Raw genomic sequence first — 18,443 nt, 5'->3', positions numbered from 1 at the left:
CTTACACAGGCAGACAAAACTGACCTGCAGTTTCAAACTTTCTTTCTAATTTGAAACTATATATGTTTATAATGATCAGAATATACATCCTTTTCTTATCAGGTGCAAATCACCTTCAATATATCCAACTGCATGTTTAATATCTATAGGTATCAAAATGTTACGCACAACGTGCTCACTTGCACATGATGTACTAGTAAAATTTCTACCACATTTACATCATTCAGAAGATAAATGCAATTAAATTCTAGAAATTTGCACACATTAGCTTGAAATGCATAATTACATGACAATGAACATTGTCCATGGATAAGTCTGACCTCCACATTCACAGACTTATGTAGGTCAGAAGCAGGTTAGCTGGTGACTCACAGAATCCACATGTAGAGGGTGTAACACTACATGAAACTACAATGTAAACACCAAGGTGATGTATGTCTACAATATGTCATCATGACAGTTATGTTACATCCTCCATCTAAAATGGGTCCCTGTATACCTGTACATGTATGTAATACACTATAACACCCCACACACCGACCCAACCCACCTACCCAACCCACCTACGTACGCCTACCCTCTGGCAAGTGAAGCATCTCGCAGGATTGGGTGAAAAACTGACACAACAACATGGCACCCTTGAAGTGTTCCTTCGGGAATCTGTTATACAATCTCAGATCATGGATAAATAATTAACAGCCATCATCCTGCCAAGAGTCGCAAATCCTCATCAGCGCTGTCTCTCCATAATGTCACTCTGGGATCTATACTGACAACGTATAATAAATATGCTCATATAGACTGCGGTGACAATATAGTAAAACACAAACCTTAGCTGGTGTATAAAATCACTGGATGATTAGTACCTAAATATCAAAGATAAATGTCATCTATATCACAAAAAAAATGTTTGAAGTTATAACAGCTTACCATTTGTCTGAATAATTCAGGGAAATCTTCATGAGATTATGCAAAGTTTCAACAACACTGATATTACAGATACAGTTAAATGTACTGCTTTTATCCAGAGAGAGACACCATAGAGAGTTGCCACTGCCACTGCACATGTAACTGTTACTCTTGAACATACACTGGGCTTTACACATGTACATTTACATGGTATGAGGTAAAATTAAGACAAACTTTTACTCAGGCAATATACTTTATGTGTCACCCAGACATCACATCACAAATGTCACACTGGCGACCTACTACATGTGTCACCCAGACACCATATCAAAAATGTTACACTGGCGACCTACTGCATGAGTCACTCTGACACCATATCACAAATGTCACACTGGCGACCTACTACATGTGTCACCCAGACACCATATCAAAAATGTTACACTGGCAACCTACTGCATGTGTCACCCAGGCAACACATCACAAATGTCACACTGGTGACCTACTGCATGTCACCCAGACACCACATCAAAAATGTCACACTGGTGACCTACTGCATGTGTCACCCAGACACCACATCACAAATGTTACACTGGTGACCTACTGCATGTGTCACCCAAACGCCACATTACAAATGTCACACTGGCAACCTACTACATGTGTCACCCAGACACCACATCACAAATGTCACACTGGTCACCTACTGCATGTGTCATCCAAACACAACATTACAAGTGTCACTCGGGCAACATACATGTACATGTACTAAATGTGCCACACAGATACCAAAGCACAAATGCCACTCTGGCAACATGCTATACATGTAGGTGTCACCCAGACACCGAAGTCACCAGGCAACACACAATGGCTTTTGTGAATGGAATGACTTAAAAAATTTAATTCCAGGGACAAAACTGTCCATGGATATTTTAATAATGGTGAAAACTGTTTCGTATATACATGTATTTCAACAGCCGACCTTCCTAGTACAACTAGATCTATATAAAATATTAATTAATTAATTTATTTGATTGGTGTTTTACGCCGTACTCAAGAATATTTCACTTATACCATGGCGGCCAGCATTATGGTGGGTGGAAACCGGGCAGAGCCCGGGGGAAACCCTCAACCATCCACAGGTTGCTAGCAGACCTTCCCACTTACGGCTGGAGAGGAAGCCAGCATGAGCTGGACTTGAACTCACAGCAACCGCATTGGTGAGAGACTGCTGGGTCATTGCGCTGCGCTAGTGCGCTAACCAACTGAGCCACGGAGGATTTCTTCCAGACTATATTTATACAGTGCAGAAATTGTATTCAACAATTAGAAATGTTTCAAGCAGCCAGTACAACATCATGTACACAGCAGCTTAATTACATCAGTGCACAGTAACCATTACATATGTTAGGGCAATTTACTCTAAAATTGGTTACAAACTACTGTTAATGCCACTGCACAACGCATATGCTTATACTGGGCAAAAACAAAATTTCAGCGTGAAACTCTTGTCTCCATGCAATGTCTGCTTTGTCTACACCAGTTATTCATATGATCTAGGCTTTTCTGAGAGCATGCATGTTGAAAATACATGTACATGTAGTACATATAACTTAGCCCGGAACATGTATAATAAACACAATATGTCTCACTCAATACAGATAACATATTATTTACCTGACAGGAAGTTTTATTATCCACAGCGCCACAGTTCACAGCTACCACAATAGATTCTGAGCCATCAACATTTCACACGGTCTTGTGGAGTTTGATCTTTCTCCGTCACGCAATTCTTTTACACACAAGACTGCCCGAGACACGCAAGCTGCAGCGCCAGCCCCGCTTTGGGGAGACATTTATCGTTGTCCAAATGAGCATGATCAAGGGAGGCAGGCATGAGTCTGGTCTACATTAAATATTCACATAGATACTGCTTGTAGGAAATGACTTCCTCAAAAACAAGTTTTGGCACATAACAAGTTTTTATCTGATATCACCAAATTGAACTTCTGGTGTTCTACTCAATGCCTTGCTTATGTGGCAAAGCAGTTAGAGAGAAAAAAAAAAGGATCAAAATGACCTGAACTTTATACTTACATGTACAAGTACATGGATTTAACATAAACAAACATGTGATCATTACTACACTCATGGGCTGACATACATCCACAATAATGGAGGCCTGCTAAACTGTGTGTAAAAACTGACCATTTACATATGCTGATACCCTGTAGTGTTTATATCTGCAGAGTTTGTGCTCTTCACGGTCACCCTACCCAAAAAAGCTATTACAGGAGTACAGGCACATGTGTTTGTGTATGTGCATGTATCATTAGTACAGAAGACTTTGCACTTTTCCAACTTGTAGCCAATTTTTAGAAGAATATCGTTGAAAGAAATAAGTGAATTCATTTCTTGAAAAACATTATCAAACCAAATGATTTCTCGTAAAGCCTTTTCACCATGCTTTTGCCTTTACATATCCATACATACATGTACATGTATTATATGACCAAGTCTTGACTTGATTTGTATTCTAAAGAATGATTCAATTCTATGATGGAAGTCATCGGTGGAGAAAGAGCATGGAAAAGCAAATGTAAGTCAAAACCCTGGAAATTTTAACACATAATTTCACATATAAAGATGTCTATGTCTTTATAGCATTTCATCAAGGTGTACTGAAAACTACTAAAACATGAACATTAAACCACACTCTGGTACTACAGTCCGCTGACGTACTGTATCAAAAAAGCTTACCTGTGCATTTTCGCCCCTGATCTCAAACAATACCTCACCTTACTTTGTTTATACAGTGAGCTAAAACTATGTGCAACATTCTACCATAAGGACATATCTCCTTGAAATATTGTTTACAAAGTTTACTTTCAACAGATTCCTCGGCAGCTGAAGATGTGATCAACAAGTTCATTTTAAATCTGATAAATGTGCGTGATACTATTCTCTTGTTTCCATGGCAATGGACTGATGTTCAGATGGATATACACATGGACAGATTGACCGACAGGTCTGTACCTTAATATACATGTAGATGACAACAGTAGCTGTTTTTTTTTGATGTTTTTATAAAGATTTTAATAGAATGTTAGAACAGAATTAGAATGCACTCAGTTTTCACAGCAGCAATTCTCCACAGATACACATACACTGTATATCAATTAAGCCACAATGGCTTATCAAATCTGTCACATCTTTATTCCCTTAGGCCCTCTTTACATCATGTTTCATTATTAACCATAGCATTCATGAAGTGACATTCAGCTCAAATAAGTCATGCCCATTTAAACAGCTTATCTGAAATGACAGAATATAACTTACAGCTTTATGAATTGACCTTTGCGTAGGCGTGTACCCTAAATTTCGTAAAGGTCATTTAGGGTATATGTATACATGTACAAGTGTTTGCATGAAAGCTGCACCAATTATTTCAATATCTGACAATTATATTTAATTACGTGGTAAATAAAGGCTGAATGATATGGAATGTTAAATGGTTATACCAGCATAGTAAAGCTCGCTAGCCTGTACATTACATGTAAGTTTGTCAACCCTGTCTAAACTTAACTGAACATTACCACATTGTAGTTCCAACATAAACTAAGTATATAAATGATACATAAAAATATACAAAAGTTCCCCTGCTTAGAAGTTCCACAATGTTGCAGGGAATACTTTACACTATTATCAAGCAAACGATGATTCCAAATACATAGACCGTTTGTTTATTTATTTATTTATTTGACTGGAGTTTTACAAGGTACTCAAGAATATTTCACTTATAGGGTAGCCTCCAGTATTATGGTTCGAGAAAACCGGGCATTCCCCAGTGGAAACACATGAACATCTACAGGTTGCTAGAATATCTTCTCACCCAGAGCCGTATTGACCACTGAGGTCCAACTTTCCTTAAAATATCAAAAAATTATAAAGCAAAAAACAATAAAGAATTTGGGTGTTCGAAATGGATTTAATAACATCTGTGACTGGTATACCTAACGTCTACCTATAATATCTAGAGTTTCCTCAACTTACCTGACAGGCAAATATCTTGTTATGTCACAAGAACACAAGATTCCATTATTAACAAAAGTCGTAAACAAATTAAGAGAATATTTTGATACCCCACAGTACTATATATATAGCTACTTGTATGAGCTAAGCATATACATAAAACCCTATAGCAGCTATTTCCAAGAATCTCCATATCAATTCCTGTACAATTCCTTGTACAATACACTGACATTTAAATATGCTCCCACCCACCACCTTTACCACACTAAAATGTTGCAACTTAACTGACACTTTTAATTTCAGTTGACTTAAGAAATAACAAAGTAGGATAGAGATTTTTAATAAGACAACTTAATAAGAATAATTCTGTTAAAATTGTTCAAGCAGAAGAATTACAGGTACACAAATTATTAGTGTGTGTGTGTTTTGAGGAAAATGCTAGCTGATTCTTCTGTACGCATGTATATCTTTAACAACATACCTTTTCCTCTCAACTAGACATTGTTTATTTATTGATTGTGATTGGTGTTTCATGCGGTACTCAAGGATATTTCACATGTACAATGGCAACCAGCTTTATGGTGGGAGGAAACTGGGAAGAGCCCAGGAAAAGGCCATGATCATCTGGTTACTGGCAGACCTTCCCACCATCAGAGAGGCACTATCAGAGAGGAAGCCAGCATAAGCTGGACTTGCAAACTGGCTCTCTGACCTGTTAGTATAGAGACAAAATATGTATGGTGCTATTAACTGGCACTTATACTGTGTGGAAGCCTCCGTGGCCAACATGGTTATGACCCAGGAACCTCTTATCAACGCAGCTGCTGTGAGTTCAAGTCCAGTTCATGCTGGATTCCTCTCTGGCCGTACGTCTACCAACAATCGCATGATCATGGGTTTCCTTTAGGCTCTACACTGTTTCCTTCCACCATAATGCTGACAGCCATTATTAATGAGTGAACTATTGTTGAGTAATGCACAAAACACCAATCAAATAAATAAATAAATTATGCCGTGTGTTGAAGACAAAAATAACATACACACAACAAACACGTGTTATGCGTGACAAACTGTATTTGTTAACCTGAAGCTTAATTATCAGAGCCTTGTACATACAGATTGCACATGTACATGTAGTCAGTCAACTAAGTCTTTAAAGATGAACTTGTATTTACAAAACATGATGTAAAACACAGATAATGCAGTTTTGTCTCTAATATAACTTTTAACCCATTGACTGATAAATTACATTAATCCACAAACAATATATTTCTTTTGACCTACAATGAAAATGTATGAATACTGAACAATTTGTTGAATTAGAGATGTTCAAGATGGAGAAGAATGAAGGACATTGACAGATTGTACATAACGCCATGCACGAAAGCAGCTGCCTCCCTGACTCACGATCGCTGCACTATGATCAATAACATCATGAACATGGTGCTACCTCCCACATAAACTGCTGATGTCTAATCCAGTCAACAAACCATTACACTACTGAAATATTAACCATCTTGTCAAAGGTGCAACACCTGCCACCCCTTCCTGATGACAGTGCAATAGACTGGCCCGTGAGGATTTAGACATGACATCTTTTGAGGATATAGCCTGACTAAAAATTGCTGCTCTTGACCATATATTTCCTGACCCAAGCATGTCTGGGATGCCAATCTTGACCCCATTTCCCTTTGAGTCTCACCCTCTGCCTCACAAATTATGGGTATTAATTGTATCTAGCAGTTGTTAAATTGCTTGCTGCTGGCTTATCGATTGAGCGCATTTCCGGTAATCACTTACCTGGTCATTAAGGGCATAATGAGGGAATGAATAACCCACTAAGCACCTCCACACCTATCTAAAGATGTACATGCAGATACACTGTTTTCCTGTGGCTTTATTTCTAATTCAACATGTCAGTGTGACATGGTAAACCAACGGAAGATCACACGCATGAGCTTGGAACATCAGTCAGAGACAAAACATACATGCATAATATTATCTAATAGAGATACTTTTTACATCACATTAAGAATATACAAACATCAAATACACAAGCAAAATTAGAGTGCAATCTGGGACTGACTGTAGACATGGTATACATACATGTATATCAGACCATCCTTAACCAATTCTCCGTGAATTATAACCTGACACTATCACAAAAAATGCGTGTGGTTGGTTGGTAGGGAATTCTTTCTTTACTCTGGCTAATGAAAAAAATAGGGATTTTACAGAAATTAACATGGAGAGAAAAATAAAAACAGTTCTATCAACATTCCAATAAAACATTTTAATAGAGTAGTGGTCTTCATACAGGGTTCACTGTCATCTGAATTTTAATGTTTTTAAGAATGGTCTCGTTTAAAACTCCTGAATAGCGACGCCAGTATAACATCTCGGCTTCAGGAGAGGTGGTCACTTTTACTATACTGATGTGAAGTCGGTATATGTCGCCAATGTTATGTGTATATAATTAATTTTTTTTTTTTTTTTTTTTTTCTTTTTCTTTGTGTGTGTGTGTTTATCTTTTTTTATATGGACAATTCAGTCTGAAATAAAGCTCTATCTATCTATCTATCTATAAAATGTTGGCTTATACACATGCAGAGGTATACACAAGAGAAACCATCTAAGAAAAATCAATTTACTTATTTGCTTAGAGTTTCACAGATTAAACAATTTACCTCTGGCATGGAACTGACAAACTTTTCCATGCGTGCCATAAATCTTTTGCCTGCCATATAGGGAGCTCAATTAGGTCTAGGACGCATACATTATTTGAATTATTAATCAGACATGTTAAAGCTTTTAAAATGCCGAGAAGGACAGCAAGCACGTGCTGGCTTCTAATGAATGTCGCTCTGATACACGCTACCAAATTGACTGTGCCTCTTCTGTAGTCCAATGGGAGAGCCTTTAACAAACTGTGAAGTGTGTACAACAACACAATGACCGTTTGACAGCCAATGTCTGCGGTTTCTGACCTGCTCCAGAGGATGATTACAACTGAAAACAAGACAAAACTTACCATGTTGCTTGATAAAGAATTAGTGACTGGTGCCGATAATTGTGAATTCATATGTTTTACGTTGAACTGCTCAAAAGGTGACTTTATCAGGTGTTTAAAAGTGCTCATCAATGATTCGAAAAGAAGTGACACCTGCTTCAGTACTGCTCACATTAGGTGCAAAAGTAATCTTCTCACCTTGTGATAATCCATCCCCAATTCCTTTAATCCCTGATCCAGATCACGATTAAACAAAGGAGGATTATAGCCACCCATGATGATACCTGTTTTACGTGCTTGAATAATTTTGGCCCCATATCATATCTTGGAAAATATTAAGATTTGTTTTTCAGTCTTCTCTTAAATACGCAGAAATTAATTCCCACGAACATATGTCTGGAGAAAATCCTCAAAAATAAATTCCAGCGAATAATAAGTACATAACAGTAAATGAGTGACTCCAACAGTGAAATAATATCCTAAATAAAGTCTGATAAATAAGTCACGTTTGTATTTGAGACAGCTGCCCTGTGTTAGGCGAAAGGTCGAAAGATCTCGCAGTACAGTCAGGGGTTGGCAGCTAATTTACACTTGATGGCCCATGCTTTACCCTAGCAGCTGATTGCTTACTACACCCATTAACTATCTGTTTCGCTGAAACTCTATACTGCAAAGCATATGTACTGTCACTTACTGTACCAAAAACAACTGAGAAACTGGGATTATCAAAAATCTTACATGCACTTTGGAATGTTGCCATTTCATTAGGTGTAGAAAGCAGCTACACCTTCAAAGGTCACAATCTGTGACTGGGTGATACTCTGACATGGCTGCTCTGTTGTGGCAAGTGTGATTGATTTAACCAGAATTTCCAATTTTCTCCTAGTTTCCATATCTCTCACATGTTAATTTTGTCCAGGGTGTCTCAAAGACACAGAGACACCCATCTGGCTAAACCAGTGTAGCAGTGAACAGAGTAGCTGAAATGTGAATATGGTCTATTGAATTCTACATACTTGAATAAGTATAATGGTCAAACTGAGCTCAACATATCAAACAGCCTGTTACTATCTACTATGTTAAAGTGTCTATAAAGTTGCCAGTTCCACAAAACAGATGTGATATTGTGTTTGCAGTTGTGAGTCACTAGGGCAGCATCAACTCTGCGGCTAATGGTTATTATTAGTATAGAAAAGTATATGCAGGTCATGATAAGAATAACATTCTTCACTTAGAACCACACTATATTTCATGCAAACTAGAAATTACAGTATTTTAAACATGTTGGGTTGTAAAACAAAAGGCAAATTATCTACAAGCCCTAAATAAATTTTTTAACATCAGGTTTCGCAAAATTTTGTTTGGCCAAGGATGAGCTCCATTTAAAAAAAACTGATGCAGTTACCTGCCTTTGTCAAATATGTCAAGGTTGGCAGGGCAGTGGCAGTCAAACTGAACACCACTAAAGTATCCCTGGGCCCATGCAACCCTAGAAACAAACAACTGACACTGTGCTTGCGATGAATCAGCACACGAAAAGCTAAGGAACATGTGTAGCTGCAAACTTAAGGTCGTTCAGACGTATTTGATAGGTCGCAATCATTGTAACAATCAGCTAAGGCAAATTGCATCAGGCTTTTAAATGGAGCGTGTGCTCTGTCATCGAATTGATTTGGGGCCATCTGGTCTTAGCCAAATAAAATTTTGCCAAACCTAAAAGAGCAATCATTAACTATGATGACAGGTGACACTTCGATTTACATGACATACAATACATTACGATTATGTCACAATTGCTGACAAAATGAAGTCAGAAATGTACATGTAGTATATTTCATCATGCAGGTGAACGTATGAGCGAAAATAAACCAAATAATGATAAACTTAGACCACATCATATGCTACTTTGGATTCGCCTCTAGACTCTACTACCAAACACCATCTACATGTAAGTTACAGGCTGTGCTCACTAGCCTTTATTCAGCTGTTTATAAACCGAGTATGGCTCGCCTGATAAATTCTGTACTACCAGGAACACGTCCATGTAACAGCGTCCATGGAACTACTTTTAACTTTTAAAATTTTTATAATTATTACTTTTATAATAGTACCAGCATATACACATTTCTCCGTGTGAACGATTGATACATAATATTGAAGCGTCTACGGAACAGTTACTGGGGCCTATGATATTCATGGAAACAGATGTTTGCATGTTGTTGTTGACACTGACAGTTGACACTGACAATTTCAACACGAAGCATTGAAAGATCTGCAACAGTGACACCTGATGACACAAACCTAAAACTTACCGACACAGTAGGTATGAAATGCATTAGGTCGCATTAACATATTTAGCTGAGACCGAAGTCAAGCGAATTTGCAGCAAACTTGACGACAAACGGCGCTTGAACTGCCGCCATTTCTAACAAGAATGTTTATCAGAGTTATGCCCCCTGTTTCAAAGAATCTTGGCCGACATGCACAATCCGTCTCTGTGGGTCTACACGAAATCGAATTAAGAATGTAAATGAAATGTTCATATAAAAAATTCAGTAACATTTCTAGACAAATAAGTAGTTAGTAAAAGAAAAGCAAAACATTCACGACACAGTTCGAGCTCTGCTGTTTGATTTAGGCCTAATTTTCATAAGCTGTATCATATTTCTGCATCATATCACCCATTATCCGCAACTTGGATCATTATAAATTATGCCATATAATCTTCTGTGAGAAATAAAAAGAAAAGTTGTGAAACGTGTTCGCGTAATATATTTTTACATCATCTACGGTAACTGATATGCACCAATCAGTGGCTCAGTTAAGTGCAGGTTACCTAAATGTAGTCAAGTCATATCGTATTAAATTAAGGTGTCTGTAGTCTGCATTAGGAGTACAGAACATAATATAGATCTATCAGCAAGTAAATAATATGATAAACAAAATAATGACGAGCACTTGAAATACGTGGACATTATTTATTCAAATCTGATATACACAAGTATCCAACTAGATCTCTTAAACTACAGCCTTCACAAACCAATTTATCGCTGCGCATCATCACTTCACATATCAAAAATCAACTGTCTGCGAGAGTGGAACAAATTATCCTTGTGTCTGAAATTTATGAATTCTATTCTTTAAATCTAGACTGACAGAACATTTGTTTTTTAACTAGCCGTTTGATTCCTGTGTTTTACCCTACCGGAACTTTATGGTTGCATATCAGAATTATTCACTTTATGTCTTGGCCTATATGACGGTGAATAAAAAACCGAAATGACATTAAATAGAATCCTACAGTTTATTCATAAACATCCTTAAAAACAGTTGTTTGTTTTGTTTGTTTCAATTTAGAGATTAAAACAAGAATACTCCAGTCCAAATCTGTGAACTCAATGTCTTTTTCCTTTATGCTGTCCTAATTACCGGTGAAGGTTTGCTCATACACAAATATGAAGTACACACGCACTTCATCGTTACAGAATAAAACGATGCGTTCTGCTATCATTTGGACCGTCTGTGTAGCTCGTCCTCGAGTCTCCCAATTTTTGAACGTTTAGATAAAACTTGAAAAGTACCGGTACTGCGCGCGGGATGATAAATGGCGTCACAGAGTAGTAAAATCAAGAAAAATGCGTTTATTATTCAAATAAAGGTGGAATGACAGGATTTCCATCAATGATAAAAAGTGATATCTCACTGGTTAGAGTTAGATATCACCTTTGCTATTGCACACCCCAACGCCATGACGTCAAAAAGAAACGTTTTGTTTCATGACATTCCAATTCGTGTTCAATGATGAGTGATGTCAAAATACAAGTTCAGTCAACATCAACATTCCTTACGTCACGCAACAGGACAATACGTATCATGTGCGATGTCACGCTATGTACACAAGTCTGTGAAGGCCTAAAGCTAAAATCCTTGCTTCAACTTGTTGAAATACACAAAATCACAATATTGCCAATACATAAATAATATATAGAATATTGCACAAGGCTGAATATCATAAATCTTTTACTCGTAAAGGTGGAAATGATAACCACAAAGTGCAATATATCCCGATATTGTCAATATACAAAAAATAAATAGAATACTGCACAGTGAAGGTTGAATATCACAAATCTTTTACTCGTAAAGGTGGAAATGATAACCACAAAGTGCAATATATCCCGATATTGTCAATATACAAAAAATAAATAGAATACTGCACAGTGAAGGTTGAATGTCATAAATCTTTTACTCGTAAAGGTGGAAATGATAACCACAAAGTGCAATATATCCCGATATTGTCAATATACAAAAAATAAATAGAATACTGCACAGTGAAGGTTGAATATCATAAATCTTTTACTCGTAAAGGTGGAAATGATAACCACAAAGTGCAATATATCCCGATATTGTCAATATACAAAAAATAAATAGAATACTGCACAGTGAAGGTTGAATATCACAAATCTTTTACTCGTAAAGGTGGAAATGATAACCACAAAGTGCAATATATCCCGATATTGTCAATATACAAAAAATAAATAGAATACTGCACAGTGAAGGTTGAATGTCATAAATCTTTTACTCGTAAAGGTGGAAATGATAACCACAAAGTGCAATATATCCCGATATTGTCAATATACAAAAAATAAATAGAATACTGCACAGTGAAGGTTGAATGTCATAAATCTTTTACTCGTAAAGGTGGAAATGATAACCACAAAGTGTCAATATACAAAAAATAAATAGAATACTGCACAGTGAAGGTTGAATGTCATAAATATTTTTCTCGTGAAAGATGGAAATGATAACCCACTCGACGCTTTGCGAGTTGTTTCATAAGGTGCAGTAACTAAAAAAAAATGTCACTCATAATATATTTCCACAAAAATTTTCACCTACATGTAATATGGCTACTGTGCTTGACCATCTTCAAGGAGGCCTGCATGGGCTCTGAGCTGACCTGTTCTCTGGGTCACAGGGGGAGGTAACTCTCAATGGTAAAATCGCCAGATAACGTGCGGATGAAAACAGAAGTAGTGGCCGTGTGGAACGAGCTGATCGTGAACAAGCACTGGTTTTATCAGCCTGTAAGTAGTCTTTGATTCTTATCCTGTCACCACACAGGCACAACGCTGTTTGTCATGACATATGAAAGACACGATGGGTATAGAGTGCTTATAGCGAAAACAGGGCTGCCTATCATTTTCAGCCGTAAGCAGTCCAACCAGGCTCTGGCCATATGTGCTTCAGGCTGGTTTGCCTATGCCGTACGTGTAAGTCTGAGGGTGGCCCATATCATCTAGCTTACGTACACACAAACTGACATCAAATGTCAGCTGTTGAATCCGCCCATGTTTTTGTTTCCTAAAGACATGATGATACCAAAGATAGTCTCTGCAAGGCTCATCGGTGCATGGATTTACATTTAGTCTAGGCCTGTATCGCACCATATCCATAGGTCTAATGCTACACCGTGCACGTATGTTGGACCTACATGTAAACCACGGGTTTGTTTATACATGTACAGACCTATATTGTGCAATATGATACATGTTATCTTCCAGGTACTAAGATTTCGACGGAATTGCAAACAGGTCTGTAGATCTGTCTTATTTTGATTTGCTTTTTCGGGAATGGTCACATGACAATGGTGTTTACGGTATTGGTAAACTGCACGTGTTATACTATTTATAGGACTTGAGCCTCAATAAAGTATATAGCATGTCGTGGACACTAGACAAGACACCTTGCCTATACAGGCCGTGGCGCCATAGAAGTCGTCCCACTGGCTAACGCAAAGAAGAAAGGCCCATATTTATACATTGGAACGCGATGAAAGCAGCAGTGATATCGATTTATGATTATAGATCCCCGAATGTATGCTGTCGGTTAACTGTAATCAAGTCAATGTTTCAAAAGACACATGACAGACCATGACATTTTCCCCATTATCAGCTGACGCGCCTGCGCAGTAATAGTAATGTAATTAATTACCTGTTAACGTCTGTATTCAGACTGACATAACTTTCAACGGCGCTGGCTTTACATCGATGCAACCCCTGCAAATGGTTGACCGATCATCCTCTTTGAGAGATAAAAATAAAACACGTAGTCTTGTTTACGTTTAGTCTCATCATGTCCTCGCACGACAGCTGATCTATATTGACATAAGACTTACATCAGTAAACACTGATATAAGTGTCCACTGGATTCATGCTACCGGTATGTATAAGCTGGAACCTATGGGTTTAAAAAGGGGTCTGGTTATTGTGCAGTGTAATTGCAGGATTGTAAGGTATTAGCCGCACGGATGTGACTCAACTGATCTGACGATGCACTGACGTACCGAGCAGTACTGACGCTTACTACCAAGTATGGGAAAATACATGACCATAACGTTTAGGCCTGTCGAATTAAGGATTACCAGGCAGTTGTGAGTGTTGAACGAAACCGTGTGTGCAGGCAAAAGGTAAAGGAAAAGAACAAAATCCGCTTTTTGTCCCACCTGACTCGAAGAATCAGTCTTTTTGTGGATGGAACAGATTTATGCATTAGAAACATGGTAAACTTGAAAGGAGGCTGTCTTGGGGCATTTCGCAATTTACAACTTTTACATGTATTTAAAACATCTAATAGTAAAAAGGCCATACCGGTAGCAGCCCTCTCAAAGCCACTCGATGAGTACATGTATCATGCAACAAAAGACTTGCTTGCATGCTAAACAAACCAATACATCTCGGCGCTTTTGTTAATGTCTCAGCACGTAGTCGTTTATGGATGCCTCCCCGTCTTACCCCCCTATTTACAAACAAAGAATTAATGTCATAGACCTATATCCATGGTGTGAAGATGAATGTGCTGTAACGCAGTAGATAAAATGAATTTTCATCTGACTCGGGCGAAAGCAAACCTGTAATACCGAATACTTTGCTTAACAATAACGATCCTTTTTACACACGCAAGTAGAAGTAAACCTTACGGAGAAGCTAAAACATACAGCGACAGTACACTGTAAAACTGAAATTACTTCGGTAAATCGGTAACAATTTTCACCATTTCACAAATGCACTCATATATGGCTCTGTCCGCTTGAATCTAGGACTTGGATCACAGTGCCATTCCGTAAAAATCCTCTTTCTTGGGAAAAAAAGAAGGATTGCGAAAGCGTTTTTCTTTTTTGTACTTTTTTGGGTACTGCAGATTTATTCCGTTTACACTTAAGTACGATGCTGTCATCGTGTCATCGCTTTGAGTCATCATACCATCGCTTCGTGCTATCGCGCATGTCATCGCTTCGTGCCATCTTGTCACTGCTTCGTGCCATCGCCCGACGATGGTACGCTGATAGCCTTGTCCGGCTTCCATACTTAAGTTTGATGGGTTTCCTTGCTTTAACCTCTGAACGCCAAGCCAGGCAGCAACAAGTTAATACCATTGTTTTCAATGTGCTAGGCAGAGTTCTGGGACTATGATTGGCGGAGAAGCCTCTTGGTTGAAATATAGCTGACTTTTCTAAGAATATCTCGTAGCTTGTAACCACACGTTCGAAATCCCAATAGACTTTTTGACATCTTGAACCGCGGTAAAGTGGACAACTGACCTAATGTTCCATATAACCACAAAAGCAGTGTCTGGTAAGAGAAAAGGTGTTGGATAGCGCAACCAGATTGGATTGGAGTTTCGATCGAGCTATTACAAGCCAGCACTGTGGTTCTCTTTAACAATATAGACAGTCAAAAATCAAAGGGCCTGTATCAATATCTGGGACTTACACAAAGAGAGAAGCTAGATTTTTTAAGGCGCACTAAACGTCTCTAGAATACAGGGCTTAGTCAGATTTCCCAAGGACGAATGCTTCTCTAGGGGCCTTTCTGTACAGACCTCTGACAAGCCTATATTCTAAGACTGATCAGACATGTTCTCAAGTATTATACCCATAAATCCTCAACCTTTTGGCTTACGAAAGAAAAACTTTGATTGCTAAAATTATTTTTGGATTTCGAACGTGTTGTCACAAGCTGCGAGATATTCTAATAAAAGTCAGCTTGATTTCAAGCCAGGAGTCTCTTCCGCCAATAGTAGCCCGATAATTCTGTCTAGTGCCGAGGTATATAAATGTACTGTCCAATTCGAAAGCGGGAGACTTAAGATCAAAAACGGGACGGGCCTTGTCAAGCACTTTAAACAGTGATACTCGCTTGTTGCTGCGACGGCGGGCGCTCAGCACTGAGAGGTTAGAGCAAGGAAATATAATTGGTCGGCCTGGTGTGAGCGTAATGTGAATGGGTGGGGTGTCTTGCCTGGTGTCTTTGGCATGATACTTCAGTGGCGGCAGAATTTTGGCGGCATGAACTCGCCCTGCTACAGGAAGACACAATACATGCACACGCACGTAATGACTCCTATCGTTGTTATAGGACTCAAAAATTGTTAAGTACGTAAAACTATAAGTATAGATCCATACGAACGTTCAGCCTCATGGCTTGTCTTGTTGTCAAAAGTGCTTTAAGAAATTGGGTGTGGAATTTATGTAAGGTGACATTGCGCTGTAGAGCAAGATTTGCATGTTATAATCTGATCATTTGATCTCGTTTTGAAGAAAATTCACGTTGATGGCCGGATTGTGTATTAGAGCCAACCTGAACTATATTATAGGCATTGCTTTGTGCCAACTTGCCGATCTCTTGCGCCTTAATTTTAGAAATGAGTGCTTACTTTAGCGGGCTCTATTTTATACTTTCGTCTTGTGAATTCATTTTGAGCAGTATTTCTCTCAAACATCTCTGTGTAAAACCTGACTTCACTCTTAAATACAATGCACTCTGCCTGAAGACACCACGCCATGCTGTAAAGTGGCGAGTCAACATGCCGTAGTTCTAGGCAGAACTCTCGGACAACGCTTCATGCACGCTAGCATGAAATGTATCTATGGTCCAGTTGTTTGAAAGTGTATTAGTTAATACTGGTATTGTGTTTTAATTTTAGCCAAATTCAGCAGCAGCAGACTTAGTTTATATTTAATATACTGTTACGTAATTATTTTTGGGCCAAGTACTATATTGAAAACTGCGCTTCAAATTAAACCTGGTATTAAGTCTTGAAACAGTTTTGAACAACCTGGCCCATATGTACAAGGTATGTGTAAATGATGTTTTCGAATCACTAAGAAGTTCACTTTATTGTTTTTGCTTGGGATTAGTAGTGCGCGCTGCCTGTTGCCTCAGAGTAATTCTGAACGTACGTTAAAGCGACAGACATAAAACCGGCCCATTCTCACAGACAGAATGTGAGACATCAGGGGCCAGTTGTTCAAAACCGGTTTAAGACTTAATACCAGGTTTAACTTCAAGCCAAGTCTTCAATTTTGTACTAAGCCGGAATTTTTTTTTGCAACATTATGATAAATATGAACTAAAACTGCTGCTGTTATACTTGGACTTTGGAGAACTGCTTTACCCGTTAGGTTTGGCTAAAATGTTAAATATAAAATATGACTTAATACCAGTATTAGTTAATACACTTTCGAACAGCTGGGCCCAGAGATACACTGGAATACGAATGTAACTTCCTGACTTTCTTCCGGATGAATATATGTGCGGCCAAATCTTTAAAACTTGATTCTCAATGCTTTTAAGGTCATCTTTCTCAACAGCAGTCAGTGAAAATATGCTGGAAGCGTATACTGTAAAGGACTTAAAATTTCGCCCATAACTAATTTGCAAATTTTGCCTGATTCTGAGAATTCTGTACTGATCTTAAAATGGTGATTTTTGGATTTTTGATATCACCACCAAACCAGACCAGATAGGATGATATCACCACCAAATTAACATTTCATGAGATATATTTGCTTCTATGCATCTTTTTGGGGGGGATATTTTAGGTCGTATGCAAGACAAAGTGCATTTACTGTGCCTAGCTGCGTATTTAACACATGTTGATGTGTACATTGAGAAATGTCAGGGCAAGTACAAAACACAGCGGTGAAGGTAAGTTGTGTATCGGGTTGCACGGAAATGCTGTTTATGATAATACACTAGCTGTCAGTTGTTAACACACCGAACCCAACGCCCTTGTAACGGTCGGTGCAGACGAACTTATCAGGGTCTACATAATATGAATGTACATGTTCTTCTTGTTATATGTAGCAGTGTTATGTAAGTTGTTAATGCTCTGTATTGGCCCGGATGGTTTCGACAAGGTATACAGTTCGCAGTAAGTGGTTGCTTCCTGGTGGTGAAGCGTGAAATAGGAATCTAGGTGAGGGGAGAAAGGGTCGTAAATGGCCGCCTATATATAGACTGTCTGCAAGGCAGTAATAAGAAACTTCTGTTTGTGTACTGGTACGAATAATCGCGGGAACCCTGTTCTGTGTCATGTAGTCTGATTTCGGAGTCGGGAAAAATAGCCAGTGATGTAGAATTTCAGCCGGTATAGAGTTTTCCACCAGTGAATGATATATGGCAGTTTTAGGACCTGCATGATTCTCCTAAACCAGTGT

General features: G+C 38.3%; 1 protein-coding gene across 1 annotated transcript in view; it reads right to left on the bottom strand.

The window, feature by feature from the left end:
• LOC135475460 (anoctamin-7-like) overlaps positions 1-10,342 on the bottom strand; it is a 56,233-nt gene extending 45,891 nt beyond the window's left edge. Inside the window, exon 1 of the mRNA XM_064755369.1 lies at positions 10,258-10,342. The gene's annotated coding sequence lies outside the window, so the exon portion shown is untranslated. The remainder of the gene's footprint in view (positions 1-10,257) is intronic.
• Between the last annotated feature and the right edge of the window lie 8,101 nt (positions 10,343-18,443).

The sequence above is a fragment of the Liolophura sinensis genome, chromosome 9 (genome assembly GCF_032854445.1).
Source record: "Liolophura sinensis isolate JHLJ2023 chromosome 9, CUHK_Ljap_v2, whole genome shotgun sequence".
In the NCBI taxonomy this organism is placed as follows: Eukaryota; Metazoa; Mollusca; class Polyplacophora; order Chitonida; family Chitonidae; genus Liolophura; species Liolophura sinensis.
Note: the sequence above shows the minus strand (reverse complement) of the source record. Positions and strands in the feature narration are given on the sequence as shown.